This window comes from Microcebus murinus, chromosome 7 (assembly GCF_040939455.1).
Source record: "Microcebus murinus isolate Inina chromosome 7, M.murinus_Inina_mat1.0, whole genome shotgun sequence".
NCBI classification, from domain to species: domain Eukaryota; kingdom Metazoa; phylum Chordata; class Mammalia; order Primates; family Cheirogaleidae; genus Microcebus; species Microcebus murinus.
In genome coordinates this window covers 86,562,213-86,583,355 of record NC_134110.1, presented here as the reverse complement: position 1 = coordinate 86,583,355, position 21,143 = coordinate 86,562,213, and the positions used below count along the sequence as shown (strand labels likewise).

The window sequence follows — 21,143 nt, the reverse complement described above, 5'->3', positions numbered from 1 at the left end:
AGAGAGCAGGGAGAGCAGACACCCTTGTGCACCTGTGATTGGGAGCTGAGCACCTATCACCCTCACAGGGGAGTCTAGCAGAGTGGGCACTGAAGACACCACCTGAGAAGCCCTGTGGTGACTGCCTTGGCAGGTCCTGGGCAGGGTAGAGTTCTAGCCACCTGGTGGCCCACTTGCGTGGGCCTCATTCCTGAGGCTTCCACCCACCACCTGGTGGGAACTGCCCTGGCAGTCCAGTGCTTCACCAGGTACCTACTAGCCACTAGCCATAAGCCACAATTGCACCTATACCTGTGTGGAGTGAATGCAGCCCTGATACCCACAACCACTGCCTTGATATCCTCACTGACCTGCCACTGCCATCACCATGGGGAGAGGGGGTTAGAGCCATCTCCTTCAATGCTTGCCTTTGTGAAGAGGGATTTGCCCAGTCTACTGCCTGAGCTTCCAATAGCAGCTAGGGGAACAACCACTACTCTGCACAGAGATCATCCAGCAGCATGGACTGTGAGTCAGTCAAAGATGTAGACAGAAGAGTAAAGAAGAATGAATAATCACTAAGAGAAATATTGGACTATGTGAAATGAGCCAATATACCAATTATAGATATCCCTGAGGGAGAAGAAGAAAAGCAAAAAGTGTGGAAAACCTATTTGAGGGAATTATTGAGAAAAACTTCCTTGGTATCATTAGAGATTCAGATATCCAGATACAAGATGGTCATTAAACACTGGGAAGATTTATAGCAAAGAGGACATCTGTAAGACACAGTTGTCAACCTGGCCAAAGTCAAAATTAAGGAGAAAATTTTACAAGCAGCATGATGAAAGCAGCAACTAACTTATAAAGGAAAACCCATCAGGCTAATAACAGACTACTTAGTAGAGACCTTTTAAGCCAGAAGGGATTGGAGCCCCATTTTATCTTTACAAACAGAACAATTGCCAGCCAAGAATTTTGTATCCTGCAAAAAACTAAGTTTTATAAATGATGGAGAAAAAAAGACTTTTCCAGAGAAGCAAACACTAAGGGAATTTGTGAATACTAGGCCTGCCCTACAGGAAGTACTCCAAAATACAACAAATACCCACCAGTGTAAAAACACCTGAAAGTTAAAGCTCACAGTTCTTATAAAACAATAGCACAATAGGGAAAACAACAAGGTCTATCCAACATGATGAACAGAATAGTAACACACATATCAACACTAACACTGAACATGAACGATCTTATTATTCCACTTGAAAGACACAGACTGACTATTATCCTAAGTGAAGTATCTCAAGAATGGAAAAACAAATGTCATATGTACTCACTAATAATTGGGAGCTAAATGATGAGCACACAGGCACAAAGAGATGTAAAGGACAATGTTTTCATGCAAGAAGAAGGGGCATGAGGAAGATGACGGGTTAAAAACTATTGGGTACAATGTACACTATGATGGTGATGAGTACACTAAAAGCCACAACAAGTATTATACAAAGTATCCATGTAACAAAACATTTGTACCCCCTTAATATTTTGAGAAATCAATATGATCAAAGAAATAATAAGAGGAGCCTTGGAAACTTTACAAAGGCATGAGAATTAAACAACATGGTACTGAATGACCAGTGAATACCAATGGGTCAATGAAGGAATTAAGAAGGAAATTTTCTTTCTCTCTCTTTCTTTTTCTTTCTTTCTTTCTTTCTTTCTTTCTTTCTTTCTTTCTTTCTTTCTTTCTTTCTTTCTTTCTTTCTTTCTTTCTTTCTTTTCCTTCCTTCCTTCCTTCCTTCCTTCCTTCCTTCCTTCCTTCCTTCCTTCCTTCCTTCCTTCCTTCCTCCCTCCCTCCCTCCCTCCCTCCCTCCCTCCCTCCCTCCCTCCCTCCCTCCTTCCCTCCTTCCCTCCTTCCCTCCCTCTTCCCCTTCCCCTTTCCTTCCTTCTTTCTTTCCTTTATTTCCTTCCTCTCCTCTCCTCTCCTCTCCTCTCCTCTCCTCTCCTCTCCTCTCCTCTCCTCTCCTCTCCTCTCCTCTCCTCTCCTCTCCTCTCCTCTCCTCTCCTCTCCTCTCCTCTCCTCTCCTCTCCTCTCCTCTCCTCTCTTCTTTTCTTTTCCTTTCTCTTTCTTTCTCCTTCCTTCCTTCCTTCCTTCCTTCCTTCCTTCCTTCCTTCCTTCCTTCCTTCCTTCCTTCCTTCCTTCCTTCCTTCCTTCCTTCCTTCCTTCCTTCCTTCCTTCCTTCCTTCCTCTCTTCCCCCTTCCTTCCTTCCTCCTCTCCTCTCCTTAATTGCTGATATTCCAAACTGTTGATTTGAAGAATTAATACCAAGTTTGAAATGATAAAGTATGATAAAGTATTAGCCCTATGAATAATCTGCCTGCAACAACTACAGGTGAGAATACTTTCAAATAAGTTGAGACACTACTATCAGTATAACCTGAAGTGGTATCTTCTAAAATGTGTTATAATTGATGGTGATGAAAAATGTATGGAGCACGAAAGGCTTGGTTGAACAAATTAGCCAAGCTTTTGAAAATAAAAAGTGTTCAGAGCTTTGATTATTCAGCAGGTACTTGGCAGAGAATATTTGAATTGATCATATGTTATTGAAATATCAGTATAACAGTTGAGGTCATTCACTCTTATGGACTTAACCATTGTCAGTTCTGTGAACTTTTCTCAGAAACAGAAGCAGAATGTCCTACCTTGTCTTCCACATAGCAGTTCAATGACTTAGTGGTGATTTTTTGAGCTCAGGGCCACGAATGGATTTCAAGACAAGAATCTCCTTGAATCACTACTATTAAACATCAAGTGACTTTGGAAATTAGGTTTTGCACCTTAGCAAAGTTTCTTAATGAATTCAACCTAAAATTACAAGGGAAACAGCACTTATATGAGAAACTTATGTGACACAAAGTCATTTTGATTTTTGTTGTTTGGATTGCAAGTGATGTCACACTGCTTTGTACTCTTCTTTTGTACTCTTTTTGTTTTGTGAGTTAAAACAAAAAATATCTTCATTCTTACAGAAATTTGTAGCAGATTTATTTTCCAGCATTTTTTGGAACATGATGCAAATGCAAAGGAGATTCCGTATTTCAAAATCCTTTTAACTGTGCAACTGAGGAGCTTCCACCTAACCTTCAACTGGAAGTAATTACTCTGTGATGTAATGACATGCTAAAAAGAAAACATCAAAAGGACCTAATAGAATTTTATAAATGCCTTCCAAGTGATAAATATACTCAATTAAAATCATATGATTGTGGTTAACATCAATCAGTATTTGGCAATGCCTATCTGTGTGAAAAGACATTTTCAATGATAAAATCTGTAAAATCTCATCACAGATCAGCATTAACAGATGTACATTTGCAATTTATCTTTTAAAATGTATTTTTTTGTACTGAGATATAATTCACATGTAGCATTGATCATTTTAAAGTGTACAATTGAGTGTTTTTACTATATTCACAAGGTTATACAACCCTCACTACTATCTAATTCCAGAAAATTATATAAGATCCAAAAAGAAACCCCATACCTATTAGCACTAATTTTCCCCTTTCCCTAGCAACCATTAATCTACTTTGTATCTCTATGGATTTGTTTATTATGAACATTTTAAATAATTGGAATCATATACTATGTGGCCTTTTGTGTCTGGCTTTTTTCATTTAGCATGTTTTCAAGGTTCATCCATGGTATGAAATACAGCAGAACTTCATTCCCTCTTACCATTATATAGCTTTTCATTGTATGAATGTACCATATTTCATTTATCCATTCATCAGTTGATTGAAATTTGAGTTGTTTCCACATTTTACTATTATGTATAATGTTCCTATAAACATTCATGTACAAGGTTTTTTGTTTGAACACCTATTATCCATTCTTATTTTTTTTTTGTTGTTTTTTTTTTCTTTTTTTTTTTTTTCATTATATAATGGTAAAGGGATTATTTTTTGTTTTTGAGACAGAGTCTTGCTCTGTCACCTGGGTTAGAGTGCCGTGGTGTTGGTGTAAGCCTAGCTCACAACAACCACAAACTTCTGGGCTCAAGGAATCCTCCTGCCTCAGCCTCCTGAGTAGCTGGGACTACAGGCGTGCACCATGATGCTGGCTAATTTTTCTATTTTTAGTAGAGATGGGGTCTTGCTCTTTCTTAGGCTGGTCCCAAACTCCTGACCTCAAGTGATCCTCCCGCCTTGGCCTCCCAGAGTGCTAGGATTACAGGTGTGAGCCACAGCATCGTATCCTATTTTCAATTCTTTTGAGTATGTGGAGTGGAATTGCTGGGTGTTAAAAATATTATAGCCATCCTAGTTGGCATAAAGTGGTATCTCACTGCAGTTTTGTTTTGCATTTCTTCAACAACTAATGATGTTCAGCATCTTTTCATGTGCTTATTTGCCACTTGTGTATCTTTTTATGGAAAAATATCTATTTAAATCCTTTCTACATTTTAAATTGGGTTATTTGTGCTTTTATTGTTGAGTTGTGAGTGAACAATATAAACTCCTTACCACTGGCTTTTAATGTTTAACAGAACAGGTGTCTTTTGAACTTAGTGACATAGATAAAAACAAGCTGAAAGAAATACAAAGTATAAAGGGTATTCTTAAGTAGCTCCTTTTGTGTAGATGGTCATAAGTCTTAAGACCAGTTCAAACTGTTTTAGGCTGACTTAGTTGCCTTTAGTACCCTTTAGTTAATTGTAATACTAAAAAGTCCCCACCTAATGGCAAATGCTGCGCATGCTTAACTTGTATATAAACATGTGATTTAAGAAAGGAAATTAAGGCTCTTTAAGTAGGTAGGCAGTGTAGATTTTACTCTCTCAAGAACTCTTGCTACCACTCAGGAGTGAGTCCCAGGAGAATTCCTATCTGGACTAGGAATGAGAGTCCTGTGTAAATAACCTCTAATAAACTCATCTAACTTGCCAAGCTGGATTTGTTTGAGTCATTTCTTTGGTCTCTCTGGCACCATATCAGTTTGGAGGGTGGTTTTTCTTCACTGTCCTGGGATTTTCTGGAAACAAGTTGTAAGGGTTTATTATGCATTCTGGATACTAGACCCTTATCAGATATATGATTTGCAATATTTTCTTCCATTTTGTGGATGGTCTCTTCACTTTTTTTTCCTTTTTAGTTGACATGTATTAGTAATAATTGGACATATTTGTGGGATTCAGAGTGATATTTTCATAGATGTATACAATGCATAATGGTCAAATCAGGGTATTTAGCATATCCATTACCTCAAACACTTATCATTTCTTTGCATTGGTAATCTAAATAATGTGTACACATGGACATAGAATGTGAAATGATAGACATTGGAGACTCAGAGGGTAGGAGAGCAGGAGGAGGGTGGGTGATGAGAAATTGCTTAATGGGTACAGTGTACGTTATTTGGGTGATGGATACACTAAAAGCCCAGACTTCACCACTATACAATATACCCATATAACAAAACTGTACTTATGCCTGTTAAACTTATACAAATAAAAAAACAAAGGAAAAATTGCTCTTCTAGGTATTTGAGAATGTACAATAAATTGTTGTTAATTATAGTTACCCTATAGTGCTATAGAACAGTAGAACTTATTCCTCCTGTCTAGCTGTACTTTTGTACTTGTTAACCAACTTCTGGCTATCCCATTCTTCCTCCTACCCTTCCTTACTTCTAGTAACTACTATTCTACTTTCTACTTTTATGAAATCAACTTTTTTTAGCTTCTAAATATGTGTGACAACATGTGGTATTTTTATTTCTGTGCTTGGCTTATTCGGCTTTACATAACATCCTCTGGCTCATCCATGTTGCCAAGAATGACAGAATTTTGTTCTTTTTAATGGTTAAATAGTATTCCATTGTGTGTATATACCTCATTTTCTTCATTCATTCATCTACTGATGAACACTTAGGCCAATTCCTATATCGGAAATTGTTAATAGTGCTGCAATAAACGTGGGAGTACAGTTATTTCTTTGATACAGTGATTCCCTTTCGTTTGGATATATACCCAGTAGTGGGGTTTCTGGACCATATGGTAGTTCTATAGTTAGTTTTTTGAGGAACCTCCATACTGTTTTTTATAATGGCTATACTAATTTACATTCTCACCAACAGTGTATAAGAGTACCCTTTTCTCCCACTCCTTTCCTGCATTTGTTATTTTTTTGTCTTTTTGATCATAGCTATTCTAACAGAGGTGACATGATGTCTTATTGTGGTTTTGATTTGTGTTTCCCTGATAATTAGTGATGTTGAGCATTTTTTCATATACATGTTGGCCATTTGTATGTCTTCTTTTGGGAATTGTCTATTCAGCTCATTTGCCTAAAGAGTACACTCTTGATAGGCATTTAGAATAATCTTTTCCCAAAAGTGTGTTCTGCCAAAAAATGATTAGTTCCTTATAATATTTATGAGGGTTACTGGGGAAAATTGGTCATAACCAAATAGCTCAAGGGGGCACTGGGTTAAACATACTTAAAAGTGTTTTACTGCAGGATCACTCAATCCTTTATATGCAAATGTACTTCCTGGTGCATCAGGAATGTTGGCATTGGGGATATAATATGCAGTGTTACCCAGGTGTTACCCACCTCATTTGACTGTGGACTTTTCTTTTCATTGAACTACTTACAGCACTTTTGTTCTACAGTATACACTATTGGTTTAGGAAAAATTTTAAAAAGCCCTTGGTATGTACTTAGAATTTTACAAGATACACTTATACACACAAGTATGACTGTAAATTATAAGATCTAGACTCCTGCTTCCAAATGCCCTGAGGAAAGTCTGTTTACTGGCTTCCACGTCCTAAAGAAGCTGTCACTATCACCTGGACTAAGGTTGAACTTTGAAGCCTGATGGGAAGTATATAGGATTGAACCAGGAGATCTCCAATCGTAGACTCTTTGAGTTGACCTTGAATTACTTGCTTTGCCATTCTGGGGTTTAGTCTTTCCCTCTGCAGAATGCCTTCTTGCCTACATTTTACTTTTATTGTATTTAATTTTTAATTATAAATCGACAATTTATAATTGTATGAGTTAATGGGGTACAAAGTGATGTTATGACTTGTGAATATAATGCAAAATAATTTAATCAAGGTCATTAACATATCCATCACCTCAAATACTTAACATTTTTTGTGATGAGAACATTTGAAATTTACTTTTAGTTTTGAAATATGCAATATTCTATTATTCACTATATTCAGCACACTGTGCAATGGAACTAAAAGAATATTCCTTCTGTCTGAGATTTTGTACTCCTGTCCATCATCTCCCCATCTCTTTCACTCCCTGCAGCCTCTGTAACCACCATACTACTCACTGATTCTGAGTTCAATGTTTTTAGATTTCATGTATAAATATGTATATGAAGTATTTGTCTTTCTGTGCTTGGGTTATTTCACTTAGCATAATGTTCTCCAATTCCATCCATGTTGTTGTGAATGATAGAATTGTCTTCTTTTTATTAAGACTGACTAGTATTCCATTGTGTATGCATGCCACATTTTCTTTATCAATTTATCTGTTGATGGACGCTTGGATGGATTCCATAACTTGGTTATTGTGAGTAGTGCTGCAATGAACACAGAGGTGCAGACATCTTTTTGACAAATTGACTTCAAATCTTTTGGGTAAATACCCAGGAGTGGGATAGCTGTATCACATTGTAATTCTATTTTTAGTTTTCTGAAGTATCTCTATAGAATTTTCATAATAGCTATACTAATTTACATTCCCACCAACAGTGGAATGTTGAACCACCAAGGGTTCCCTTTTCTTTACAACCTTGCCAATAGTGCAATCTTTCATCTTTCTTATAATAGCCATTCTGACAGGTGTGAGATGATATCTCATTGTCATTTTAATTTGCATTTCCCTAATGATTAATGATATTGAGCATTTAAAATAAATTTGTTGGACATTGACATGCCTTGTTTTGAGAAATGTCTACTTATGTCCCTTGCCCATTTTTTAATTGAGTTTTTTGTTTTCTTGTTATTGAGTCCTTTGAGCTCATTGTATATTTTAGATATGAACTCCTTACTGGTTGCATGGCTTGCAAATATTTTCTCCCAGTTTGTAGGTTGTCTCTGTACAACCTGTTTAACAATCTGTTAATTGTTTCTTTGCTGTGTAGAAACTTTTTATTTTAATGTAATCCCATTTGTCTATCTTTGCTTTTCTTGTCTGTGCTTTTGGGGGCAAATACAAAAAATCATTATTCAGACCATTGTTGTATAGTTTTTCTCCTATGTTTTCTTCTACTACTTTTACAATCTATCACAAGTCTTTAATTCATTTTGAGTTTATTTTTATATATGGTATGAGATAAGTGTCCAGTTTCATCCTTCTGCATGTGACTATTCTCAGCACCGATTTATTGAAGAGATTGTCATTTTCCCATTATGTATTCTTGGTACTTTTGTTTGAAAATCAATTGACTGTTCATGCATGGGTTCATCTCTCAATTTCTTTCTTTCTTTCTTTTTTTTGAGACAGAGTCTCACTCTGTTGCCTGGGCTAGAGTGCCATGGCATCAGCCTAGCTCACAGCAACCTGAAACTCCTGGGCTCAAGCAATCCTTCTGCCTCAGCCTCCCAAGTAGCTGGGACTACAGGCATACGCCACCATGCCTGGCTAATTTTTTCTATATATTTTTAGTTGGCCAATTAATTTCTTTTTATTTGTTTTTTTTTAGTGGAGACGGGGTCTCGCTTTTGCTCAGGCTGGTTTCAAACTCCTGACCTTGAGTGATCTTCATGCCTCGGCCTCCCAGAGTGCTAGGATTACAGGTGTGAGCCACCACACCTGGCCCATCTCTCAATTTCTTATTCTGTTCCATCGGTTGATTGATCTATTTTTTTTTTTTGTTAATATCATGCTGTTTTAATTACTATAGATTTGTGGTATAGTTTGAAATCAGATAATATGATACTCCAGCTTTGTTCTTCTTGCTCATGATTGCCTTGGCTATTTGAGGATTATTGTGGTTCCATACAAATTTTAGGATTGGTTTTTGTATTTCTATGCAAAATGACATTGGAGTTTTAATAGGGATTGCATTGAATCTGTAGATCACTTTAGATAGTAGGAACATTTTAATAATATTAATGTTTTGAATCCAAGAAGATGATATACTTTTTATTTGTGTCATCTTCAATTGTTTTCATCAATGTCTTATCATTTTTAGTGTACAGGTCTTTTACCTTTTTGGTTAAAATTATTCCTAAATATTTTACTTTTTCTTGTAGCTTCATAAGTAGGATTGTTCTCTTGATTTCTTTTTCAGATAGCTCATTGTTAGTGCCACTGATTTTTGTGTGTTAATTTTGTATCCTGCAACTTTACTATATATGTTTATTAGTTCTAAAAGTTTTTTGTTAGAGTCTTTAGGGTTTTCTGTACATAAGATCACATTGTCAACAAACAGTGACAGTTTTACTTCTTTTTTTTTTCTATTTGGATGTGTTTTATTCCTTTCTTTGGCTCTGGAAAGAACTTTCAAAACTATGTGAAAGGGGGGTAAGAATGGGTATCCTAGTTTTGTTCCATCCAGATATTAGAGGAAAGGCTTTTAGTTTTTCACCATTGTGTATAATGTTAGCTATGGGATTCTCATATATGGCCTTTATTGTGTTGAGGTAAATTCTTTTGTATTTAAATTTATAAAAATTTTTATTATGAAAGGATATTAAATTTTGTCACATGCTTTTTGTGCATCTAATGAGATGATCGTATGGTTTTTGTGTTTCATTCTATTAATGTGATTTGTCACATTTATTGATTATCATATGTTGAACTATGCTTGCATCCCAGGGATAAATCCCACCTGATCATGGTGGATGACTCTTTTAATGTGTTGTTGAATTTGGTTTGCTAGTATTTTGTTGAAGATTTTTGCATCTATGTTCATCAAGGATATTGGCCTTTACATTTTTTCTTGTGATGTCTTTGTCTGGCTTTGGTATCAGGGGAATACTGGATTCATAAAAAAGAGTTTGGTAGTATTCCCTCTACTTTGATTTTTTGGGTAGAGTTTGAGAATACTTGATTTTTTTCTTTAAATGTTTGGTAGAATTCAGCAGTGAAACCATTAGGTTTTTCTGGGTTTTTCTTTGATGAGAAACTTTGTATTACTGATTCAGTCTCTTTATTCATTATTGATCTGCTCAGTTTCCATTTCTTCATGATTTATTCCTGGGAGCTTATATGTGTGTAAGAATCTATCCATTTCAGGTTATCCAATTTGTTGATGTATAATTTTTATACCCTCTTATGATCCTTTGTATTTCTGTGGTATCAACTGTAGTGTCTTCTCTTTTATATCTGATTTTATTCATTAATGTCTCTTTTTTCTTAGTCTAGCTAAAGTTTCATCAATTTTGTTTATCTTTAAAAAATAAAATTTTGCCAATCTTTTTTTTTTAAATTGCTTTTCTAGTCTGTATTTCATTTACTAATATTTCTCCACTGATCTTTATTATCTCCTTCCTTCTGCTCACTTCAGGTCTAGTTTTTTGTTTTTGTTTTTTCTTGTTCCTTGTTATGTTGTTTATTTGAGATCTTTCTCTCTTTAATGTAATTATTTATTGCTACAAACTTTCTTCTTAGAACTGCTTGTTCTGTATCCCAGAAGTTTTGGTATGTTGTATTTATATTCTTGTTTTTTATGGTCTGAAGACATTTTTAATTTCCCTTTTAATTTCTTCAGTACTTAATAGTTGTTCAGGAGCATGTTGTTTAATTTTTATATATTTATAAATTTTCCAAAATTCCTCTTGATACTGATGTTTAGTTTCATACTATTGAGGTCAGAAAAAAATGCTTGATATAATTTCAGTCTTCTTAGATTTGCTGAGGCTTTTTTGTGCTCTAATATATGATCTATCCTGGTACACATTTTCCATGTGTACTTTAGAGAAATGTGTATTCTGCTGCTGTTGGATAGAATGTTTTTATATGTTTTTTAGGTCCTTTTGGTACAAAGTATTGTTAAAGTCCAATATTCCTTATTAATTTTCTGTCTGGATGATCTGTTCATTATTAAAAGTGGGATATTGAAGTCCCCTACTATTATTGTACTATAATCTATTTCTCCCTTCAAATCTTTTAATATTTGTTTTATATATTAATATTAGGTGCTATGATGTTGGGTGCATATATATTTATAATTGTTATTCTCCTTTTAATGAATTGACCTCCTTAAATCCTTCTTCATTTGGGCCTCTCTTATAAGGGTACTAATACTGTTTACGAGGGTTCTGCCATCATGACCTAATCACCTCCCAAATGTCCCACCCCCTATGACCATCATTTTGGAGGGTAGGATTTTTACGTATAAATTTGGCATGTTTTTCTTAGTAGTACACAAAATATGGATTAAAAATGATTGCTGTGATTTTAATATTTGTCTCCTCCCAAATTCATGCTGGAATTTAATTGCCATTGTAACAATATTAAGTGGTGTGACCTTTAAGAGGTGATTAGGCTATGAGGGCACTGCCCATATGAATGGATTAAAGTATCATGAGAGTGGTTCTTTATAAATGGGCAAATTTGACCTCTCTCTCTTTCCCTTTCTCTCTTTCCCCCTCTCCTTCTCCTTCTCCTTCTTCTTTTCTTTGCTCTTCTTCCATGGGATGATGTAGCAAGAAGACTCTCATCAGATGCCAGCTTCTTCATCTTGAAATTCCCAGCCTCTAGAACCATGTGCCAATAAATTTCTGCTCATTATAATTTACCTAGTCTGTGGTATTCTGTTATAGCAGTAGCATACAAGGGACTAAGACGCTAATGAATTCTCAGCTTGTATGAAATTCAGTAAAAATTACTAACATTTATTGAGGGCTTACTATGCCCCAGTTAGTATTTTAGGTGATTTATCCCTGCCATTTATGAACTCCACTAGAATCCCATGAATAGGCAGGGACCATTCTTAGCCCTGTTTTACAGAACCTGAATCTCAGAGCAGTGAAGGGACTTGGTAAGTGGTGAAGCCAGGCTTCAAGAACATGTCTGTTTGATAGAGCTCCTGTTCTTCACTATGTTCCACCACACCCTGTTTTCTATCCAAGCCTGACCTTGTGAAAGGATCAGTTATTTGAGCTTCAGTGTTCTTTTTTCCAATGGGTTTTGCAATTTAGAAATAAAAGGTTAAATCTAATTATAGAATACTAATTATTGTGCACAGCAAAATCATTTATGAAGTATTGAAATATATTCAATAAAAATTTCAAAAAATTCAATAAAACAAAAAAATTGAAAAGGAAAGAATCTAAAGATGAGGAGAGCATCCTGTATTATCCAGTTGGGCTCTAAATCCAGTCATGTGCCCTCATAAAAGACATGCAGAGAATAAACACACAGATGGAATAGGAGAAAGCAGTTTCACCATGGAGGCAGAGATTGGATTGATGAAACCACTAGCCACAAGAAGTGGATGAGGCTAGAAACAAAATCCCCCTAGAGCCTATGGAGGGAGTGTGGCACTGCTGACACTTTCATGTCACATGTCTGGCCTCTTTAGAACTGTAAATTTCTATTGTTTTAAACCACCAAATTTGTGGTACTTTTTTTATTTCAGCATATTACAGGGACACAAATGTTTAGGTTACATATATTGCCTTTGCCCCACCTAAGTCAGAGCTTCAAGCGTGTGCATCCCCCAGATGGTGTGCACTGCACCCATTAGGTGTGAATATACCCATTTTCTCCTCTCCCCTCCCCAACACCTGATGAATGTTACTACTATATGTGCATATAAGTGTCGATCAGTTAATATGAATTTGATGGTGAATACCTGTGGTGCTTGTTTTTCCATTCTTGTGATACTTCATTTAGCAGAATGGGCTCCAGCTCTATCCAGGATAATACAGTAGGTGCTAGATCACCATTCGCTGAGTAGAACTCCATGGTATACATATACCACATTTTATTAATCCACTTATGTATTGATGGGCACTTGGGTGTTTCCGCATCTTTGCAATTGTGAATTGTGCTGTTATAAACATTCCAGTACAGTTGTCTTTTTTATAGAATGTATTTTTTTCCTTTAGGTAGATTCCCAGTAATGGGATCGCTGGATCAAATGACAGTTCTACTTGTAGCTCTTTGAGGTATCTCCATATTACTTTTCATAGAGCTTGTACTAGTTTGTAGTCCCAATCTCACTAGGGTTAAGTGATATCTCATTGTGGTTTTGATTTTTATTTCCCTGATGACTAGAGATGTTGAGCATTTTTTATATGTTTGTTGGCCATTAGTCTATCTTCTTTTGAAAAGTTTCTGTTCATGGCCTTTGTCCACTTTTTGAAAGGGTTGTTTGACTTTTTTCTTACTGATTTTCCTGAGTTCTATATAGATTTTAGCTATCAGCCCTTTATCAGATGTGTAGCATGTGAATTGGCTGTGCAGAAGCCTTTTAATTTGATCAGGTCCCATTTATTTTTGTTGTGGCTGTTATTGCCTTTGGGGTCTTAATAAATTCTTTGTCTAGGCCAATGCCTATAAGAGCTTTTCCAACACTTTCATCTAGAATTCTTATAGTTTCATGCCTTACGTTTAAGTCTATTAACCACTGTGAGTTGATTTTTTGAGAGGTGAAAGGTGTGGATCCTCTTCAGTCTTCTACATGTGGCTATCCAATTTTCCCAGCACCATTTACTGAATAAGGATTTTTTTCCCAGTGTATGTTTTTGTCTGCGTTGTCAAAGATTAGATGGCTATATGAGGAAGTTTTATATCTGGATTCTCAGTTGTGTTCTATTGGTCTATGTCTCTGTTCTTCTGCTAACACCATGCTGTTTTAGTTACTATAGCCTTGTAGTATATCGTGAAGTCTGGTAAATTGATGCCTCCCAATTTGTTCTTTTTGTTTAAGATTGCTTCTTAAACAGAGGTCTTCTCTGTTCCATATGAACCATAGAATTTTTTTTTTCTAGATCTGTGAAAAATGATGTTGGTATTTTAATAGGGATTGCATTGAATCTGTAGATTACTTTGGGTGACCCATGAGCACGGTATGGTTTTCCACCTGTTTATGTCCTCTGCTATTTCCTTCCTCAGTGTTTCATAGTTCTCCTTGTAGAGGTCTTTTACATCCTTATTTAAATATATTCTAGGTATTTTATTTTCTTAGTTGCTATTGTGAAGGTTATTGAGGCTTTGATTTGGTTCTCAGTTTGACTGTTGTTAGTGTATAAGAATGCTACTGATTTCTGTACATTGATTTTGTAACCTGAGACTTTGCTGAATTTGTTTATCAATTCCAGTAGTCTCATGGCAGAATCTTTGGGGTTTTCTAAATATAAGATCATATTGTCAGCATAGAATGATGGTTGGCCTCTTCTGCCCCCATTTGGATGCCCATGATTTACTTCTCTTGTCTAATTTCTTTGGCTAGGACTTCCAGCACTAAGTTAAATAGAAGGGGTAATAGAGGGCAACTTGTCTAGTTCCAGTCCTAAGTGGGAATGCTTTCAATTTTTCCCCATTCGGTATGATGTTGGTTGTGGGATTGTCATATATGGCTTGTATCAATTTTAGGTAAGTCTCATCTATGCCTATTTTTTTAAAGCATTCTTATCATAAAAGGCTGCTGAATGTTATTGAGTGCTTTTTCTGTGTCTGTTGAGAAGATAATATAGTCTTTGTTTTTACTTCTATTTTCTTGGTCTTTTGGCTAAGATCAAGTGAAGTATCTGTTCTTATAGTTTAATGTTACTTTTATTGAGGGTAAATAAGGTACTTACTCCATTTTCATTAATGTCACTCATCAATCAATTTTGATGTTAGGAAATACTTACTTTCAGATCCAACTGAGCAAAATATTATCCTCCACCTAAGAATTCCATTATTGTTATCCTAGACAAGTCTTGAAAAAAATTACACTCAGTTATTACCATTGTTATATTTTGAATTTCTTGAAAATTTGTGGAAATTTGTTATTTGTGTTGTCTAATACGTATAAAATATCTTCAATTTTTCTCACTCATTAGTTTTTTTTTTCTTCCTCCCTCCCCATGTCAATGTCAAGATTACTCATTAGTTTTGATGAGCACATAGGTTGATTTCATATCTTTATAATTGTGAATTGTTCTGTAATAAACATTCTTATGCAGGTGTCTTTTTTCATAGAATGACTTCTTTTTCTTTGAGTAGATATTCAGTAGTGTGATTGCTGGTAGGTTTACTTTTAGTTCCTTGAGGAATCTCCCTACTGTTTTCCATTGTTTGTACTAGTTTACATTCCCACCACAGAATTTAAATATTTCCTTTTCACCATATCTGCTATAACATCTATTGTTTTTTTGAATAATGGCCATTCTGACAGGGGTAAGGTGGTACCTCATTGTGGTTTTAATTTGTTTTTCCCTGATGATTAGTGATATTGAACATATTTTCATCTGTTTGTTGGCCATTTGTCTATCTTCTTTAGAAAAAAAAATCTGTTTATATATTTTGTCCACTTTTTGATGGGATTATTTGTTTTTTTTTCTTGCTGATTTATTTGAGTTCTTTTTAGATTCTGGATATTAGTCCTTTTTCAGATGTATAGTTTGTGAATATTTTCTCCCATGTAGGTTGTCTATTTACTCTGTTGATTATTCTTTCAGTGTGCAGAAACTTTTTGGTTTAATTAGGTCTCATTTATTTGTTTTTGTTGCTGTTGTATTTGCTTTTGGGGTCTTGGTCATAAATTGCTTGCCTGAGACAATGTCCAGAAGAGTTTTTCCTACATCCTTTTCTAGAATTTTTATGATTTCAGGTCTTTAATCCATCTTGAGTTAAATTTTTATATCTAGTGAGAGATAGGGATCCAATTTCATTCTTGTGCATGTGGTTATCCAATTTTGGGAACTGTTTAAACTGAAGGGGGTGTGCTCTTAGTTTCTTTCTTTCTTTTCTTCTACTGCTTTCTTGAAATACATGAGATGGCTAGAGTTCCAACAGATGTCTTGTACCTTAGGGTAACCTTGAAAATGGAAGCAGTATGCTAAGGTTGGCAGACTGTCACTGTGCAACCCTACAGCAACTACTGACTGGCTACTTCTGCACTTCATTTATGGACTTTATTTATAAGAACAAAAATTAAATTATATCTTGTTTAAGCAACTGTTATTTCAGTGTTTTGTGTTAGATGTAGCTGACTTAGTCTTGACTCATACAGAAGGAGATGATATTGAAAAGCATAACTTAGGTATTACAAAGGCTTTTTGAGACCGACCAAATGAATCAACTTCTACCTCTTTGGCCTTGTGTTTTCTCTCTCCTTTGCCAGGTTTTCTTCCACTTGACTGCTAAGTGTAAGAGTTTCTCAGGTTTTAGTTTTAGACTCTCTTCTCTGAATGCTTTCTCCATAGGTATATCATCCATTCCAAAGACTTTATATAAATTCTCTATGTTAGAGATTCTCAAATTTATATCTTTAGCATAGAATCCTTGTACATACAGGCATATCTTAAAGATACTATGGGTTCAGTTCTACACCACTGTAATAAAGCGAATGTTGCACTAAAGCAAGTCACATAAATCTTTTGGCTTTCCAGTACATGTAAGTTATGTTTACATTATATTATACTTTATAAAGCATACAATAGTGTTATGTATATAACACAATGTATATACCTTAATTAAAAATACTTTATTGCTAAAAATGCTAATGATCTGCTGAGCCTTTAGCAAGTCATTATCTTTTTGCTGGTGTAATGTCTTGCCTCAGTGTTGATGGCTGCTGACTGAACAGGGTGGTGGTTGCTGAACAGTGGGATAGCTGTGACAATATAAAAAATTAGACCACAATGAAGTTTTCCACATCAATTGACTCTTGCTTTCATGAAAGATTTCTCTGTTGCATACAATGCTGTTTGATAACATGTTACCCACAGTAGAACTTCTTTAAAAATTAGAGTTAACAGACTTGTGGGGGGAGGGGCGGAAAGGGCATTTATTGAAATTTTAAAATTTGTACCCCCATAATATGTCAAAATAAAAAAAAATTAAAAAAAAATTAGAGTTAATACTCCCAAACCCTGACACTGTTTTATCAACTAAGTTTATATAATATTCTAAATCCTTTGTCATTTCAATAATGTTTGCATCAGCTCTACCAGGAGTACATTCCATCTCAAGAAACCACTTTTTTGTTGATCCATGAGAAGTAACTTCTCATCTTGAGTTTGATCATGAGATTTCAGCAATTCAGTCACATGTCAGGCTTCACTTCTAATTCTAGCTCTCTTCCCATTTCCACCACATCTGCAGTTACTTCCTCCACTGAAGTCCTGAATCCCTCAAAGTCATCCATGCAAATTCTTCCAAATACCTGTTCATGTTGATATTTTGACCTCTTCCCATGAACACAAATATTCTTAATGGCATCTAGCATGGTGACTCTTTTCCAGAAAGTTTTCAATGTACTTTGCCCAGATCCATCAGAAGAATTGCTTCTATGGCAGCTATAGCCTTACAAAATATATTTATTAAATAATAAGATTTGAAAGTGGAAATTACTTATTGATTTATAGGCTACAGAACAGGTGTTGTATTAGCAGGCATGGTGAAAACAACATTTATCTTCGTGTACATCTCCATTAGAGCTCTTGGGTGACCAAGTGCATTGCCAATGAGCAGTAATATTTTGAAAGGAATATTTTTTCTGAGCAGTAGGTCTCAACCATGGGCTTAAAATACTCGTAAACCATGCTAAACAGATGTGCTATCATCCAGACTTTGTTGTTCCATTCCTAGAGCTCAGGCACAATAGACTTAGCATAAATCTTAAGGGTCCTAGGATTTTTGGGATGGTAAAATGAGCACTGGTTTCAACTTAAAGTCACCAGCTGCATTAATCCCTAACAAGAGAATCAGCCCATGCTTTGAAGCTTTGAAGCCAGGCATTGACTTTTCCTCTCTAGCTATAAAAAGTTCTAGATGGCATCTTTTTCCAATATAAGTCTGTTTTATCTGCATTTAAAATCTGTTGTTTAGTGTAGCCACCATCATCAATGATCTTCGCTAGGTCTTCTGGATAACTTGCTATAGCTTCTACATTAACATTTGCTGCTTCACCTTATATTTTTATGTTATGGAATTGGCTTCTTTCCTTAAACCTCATGAACCAACCTCTGCTAGCTTCCAACTTTTCTTCTGAGGGTTCCTCACCTCTGTCAGCCTTCATAGAATTGAAGAGAGTTAGGGTCTTGCTCTGGATTGGGCTTTGGTTTAATGGAATGTTTGGATGATTTGGTCTCCTAACCAGACCACTAAAACTTTGTCCATATCAGCAATAAGGCTATTTTGTTTTCTTACTATTCATGTGTTCACTGGCATAGCTCTTTTAATTTCCATTAAGAACTTTTCTTTTTCATTCATAACTTGGCTGTTTGGTGCAAGAGGTCTAGCTTTAAGCCTATCTCACTTTCTACATGTCTTCCTCACTAAGCTTAATTATTTCTAGCTTTTGATTTAAAGCAGGAGACATGCAACTCTTTCTTTTACTTAAACACTTAGAGGCTATTGTAGAGTTATTAATTTTAATACTAATTTCAATACTCAGGGAATAGGGAGGCATGGTAGGGAGAGAAAGGGGTGGAGCAGCTGGTCAGTGAAGCAATATTTACATGCAATATTTATGGATTACATTCATTGCCTTATATAGGCACAGTTTGTGGCACTCCAAACAATGACAGTAGTAACATTACAGATCACCACAACACATACAATAATAATATAAATGTTTGAAATATTGAGAGAATCACCAAAATGTGATGAAGAGATATAAAATGAGCACGTGCTGTTGAGAAAATGGTGCTGATCGTTGTTGTCAATTCAGGATTACCACAAACTTTCAATTTGTAACAACAACGAAAAAGGCAATGTCTGCAAAGCAGACTAAAAAGTAGGCACAATAAAAAGGTATGCCTGTATGTAACTGCCTCCTTGATATCTCCTTTTGGATGTTTCATAAGCACTTTGAGGTTAATACATCATAAACTGAATTTTGGATCCCTATTCTGACCTCCCCAGCCTGCTGATACCTTTTCTTCCTTCAATCATCTAAGTAAATGACACTGTCATTCAACCCAGAAACCTGGGAATCATCTGCGATTCTTTTCTCTTCCTCAACTTTCACCCACCTCATTCAATTCATTGGTGTGACTTGCAAAGTTTATCTCTAAAATGTATCTTGGATCTGCCTACATTTCTCTATCCACTGCCATTACCTTAGCCAAACCACCATCATTTCTTGTATAAATGATAACAGTGGCATCCAACTGTGTTTTTTCTCCCTATCTTATTTCCTTCCAATCTGTTTGCACATACCAATGAGAGTAATGGACTTTAAAAAATGTAAACAGGTTTAGGTCAGTCCTCAGCTTAAAACATTTTATTGTTTTCCTATTATATTTATAAATAAAATAAAAAAACTTTGTGGCATGGACTACAAGATCTTCCATGTTCTACGTTCTGATACTTACCTTTCTAACCTCAGTGTTCTATCCTTTGCTTATTGTACTCTATCCATTACGGTCTTCTTACAGATTTTTAAGCCTTAGCCCTTCTACTCAGGTCATTAGTTTGGAGTGCTTTTTGTTTTTCCCTCTAAGTTTCCACATGATTACCTCCTTTTCATCCTTCAAGTTTTAGCTTAAATCCTTAGAAAGTCCTTCCCTGGTTATCCTATGTAATAATTATTTTCCATCCAGGCATTCTTATTTCCTGTTAGAATGCCTTATTGATTTATTTTTGTCTTTTGTAGCACTTCTCTTACCTTGTAATTATATTTTATTTGTTTACTTATTTACCTGTTTATTGACCATTTCTTACTTAGACTGAGCTTCATGAATGAGGATATTATGACTTTTATTGTAATATAACTAATACTTAAAGTATGACTGTTTACCACCATATAAGTAGTACCTGGCAGTATTTTGTTAAATGAATGAGGGAATGACTATATTTGAATGTCCTAAGGAATCTGGAGAAATGTATGACATCTGGGGGCAGATGGCCATATGCATCGTAGTATAGTATTAGATAAAATTTACACTGGGTTTTGTAAAATACATTTTATGGCCTGGGGCTTTTGTTTATACTAAATCGATAGAAATGTAACTGGTGGTTGAGTAGTCTTAGAGACTGTGGCATTTTGACATAGCTCTGCTAAGTTATTACTAGAGAATTGGGTTACACACTGTCCTATTTACAGTGTGGTTGCAGTTTGGCAAGACCAAGTCCACGGCCAGCCATCTGGGTCTCAGGTCCTTCTTTAGCTCTGGAATGGTGAGACAAAAGCACTCCTGTCTTTCTAAAGCTGATGAAGAACAGACTTCTTCCCTAGAAAGGGGCTGAATGGTAATATGCCTCTAAGGACTGCACTGAATAAACCTTTAGAGCAAGGTGCAGTCAAAGCTGGTTAAAATCACACCATTTCATAACAGTGCTTACAGGCAAAGACATACCCCAGGAAGCTGTGAAGAAAGAGAGCAGACTGCACAAGGAACAGCAGCTTGGATCTGGTTCTCTTACCCCCGTCAGCTGTTTGTTTAGCACTGCATGGAAACAGATTTCCTGGTTTGTCTGTTAAACCTCCAGCTTCCCCTTTGTGTCTAACTTATTGATAAGATGCCTACAGATGTCTCACAATTTTTCATCCTGAGATTGAAAGTTGAGATAACACTCCTGTTTCTCTATTGCTTCCTTGAAATAAAAGATTTAGTGATATTTTAGGAAAATTGAGAAAGAGAAAATCATACCTCCTAGAAATTTTTAGTTTGTTACCATCATACAAAAAGTTTCCATTCCTTCTTTGATGGACGAGACTGTGTTTCCAGGAAGCCGTATTCAGTTTTTCATGAGTGGTGAGGAAAAGATTATTGCTCCTGGAATTTAAAGCAGAGTTCAAAGTAAGAGCCTGTCACTTAACAATTTGAGGACTTCAGACAAGTCACTTAACATCACTGAGTCTCAATTTCCTTATGTAAAATAACAGCTGCTCTACCTACTTCATAGGGTTGTCATAAGAATCAAATAAAACAACGGATGTGAAGGTACTTTGCATCCCCTTAAGCTCTTTGCAAATGTAAGGTGCTATTATCCTTGCCAAGGCTTTTCTCTCTGTTTCTGT

At 35.7% G+C, this 21,143-nt stretch overlaps 1 pseudogene; it reads left to right on the top strand.

Annotated features, from left to right (window-relative positions):
- Positions 1 to 14,676: 14,676 nt before the first annotated feature.
- LOC142871987 (uncharacterized) lies at positions 14,677 to 14,791 on the top strand (annotated as a pseudogene).
- The last annotated feature ends 6,352 nt before the right edge of the window (positions 14,792 to 21,143 follow it).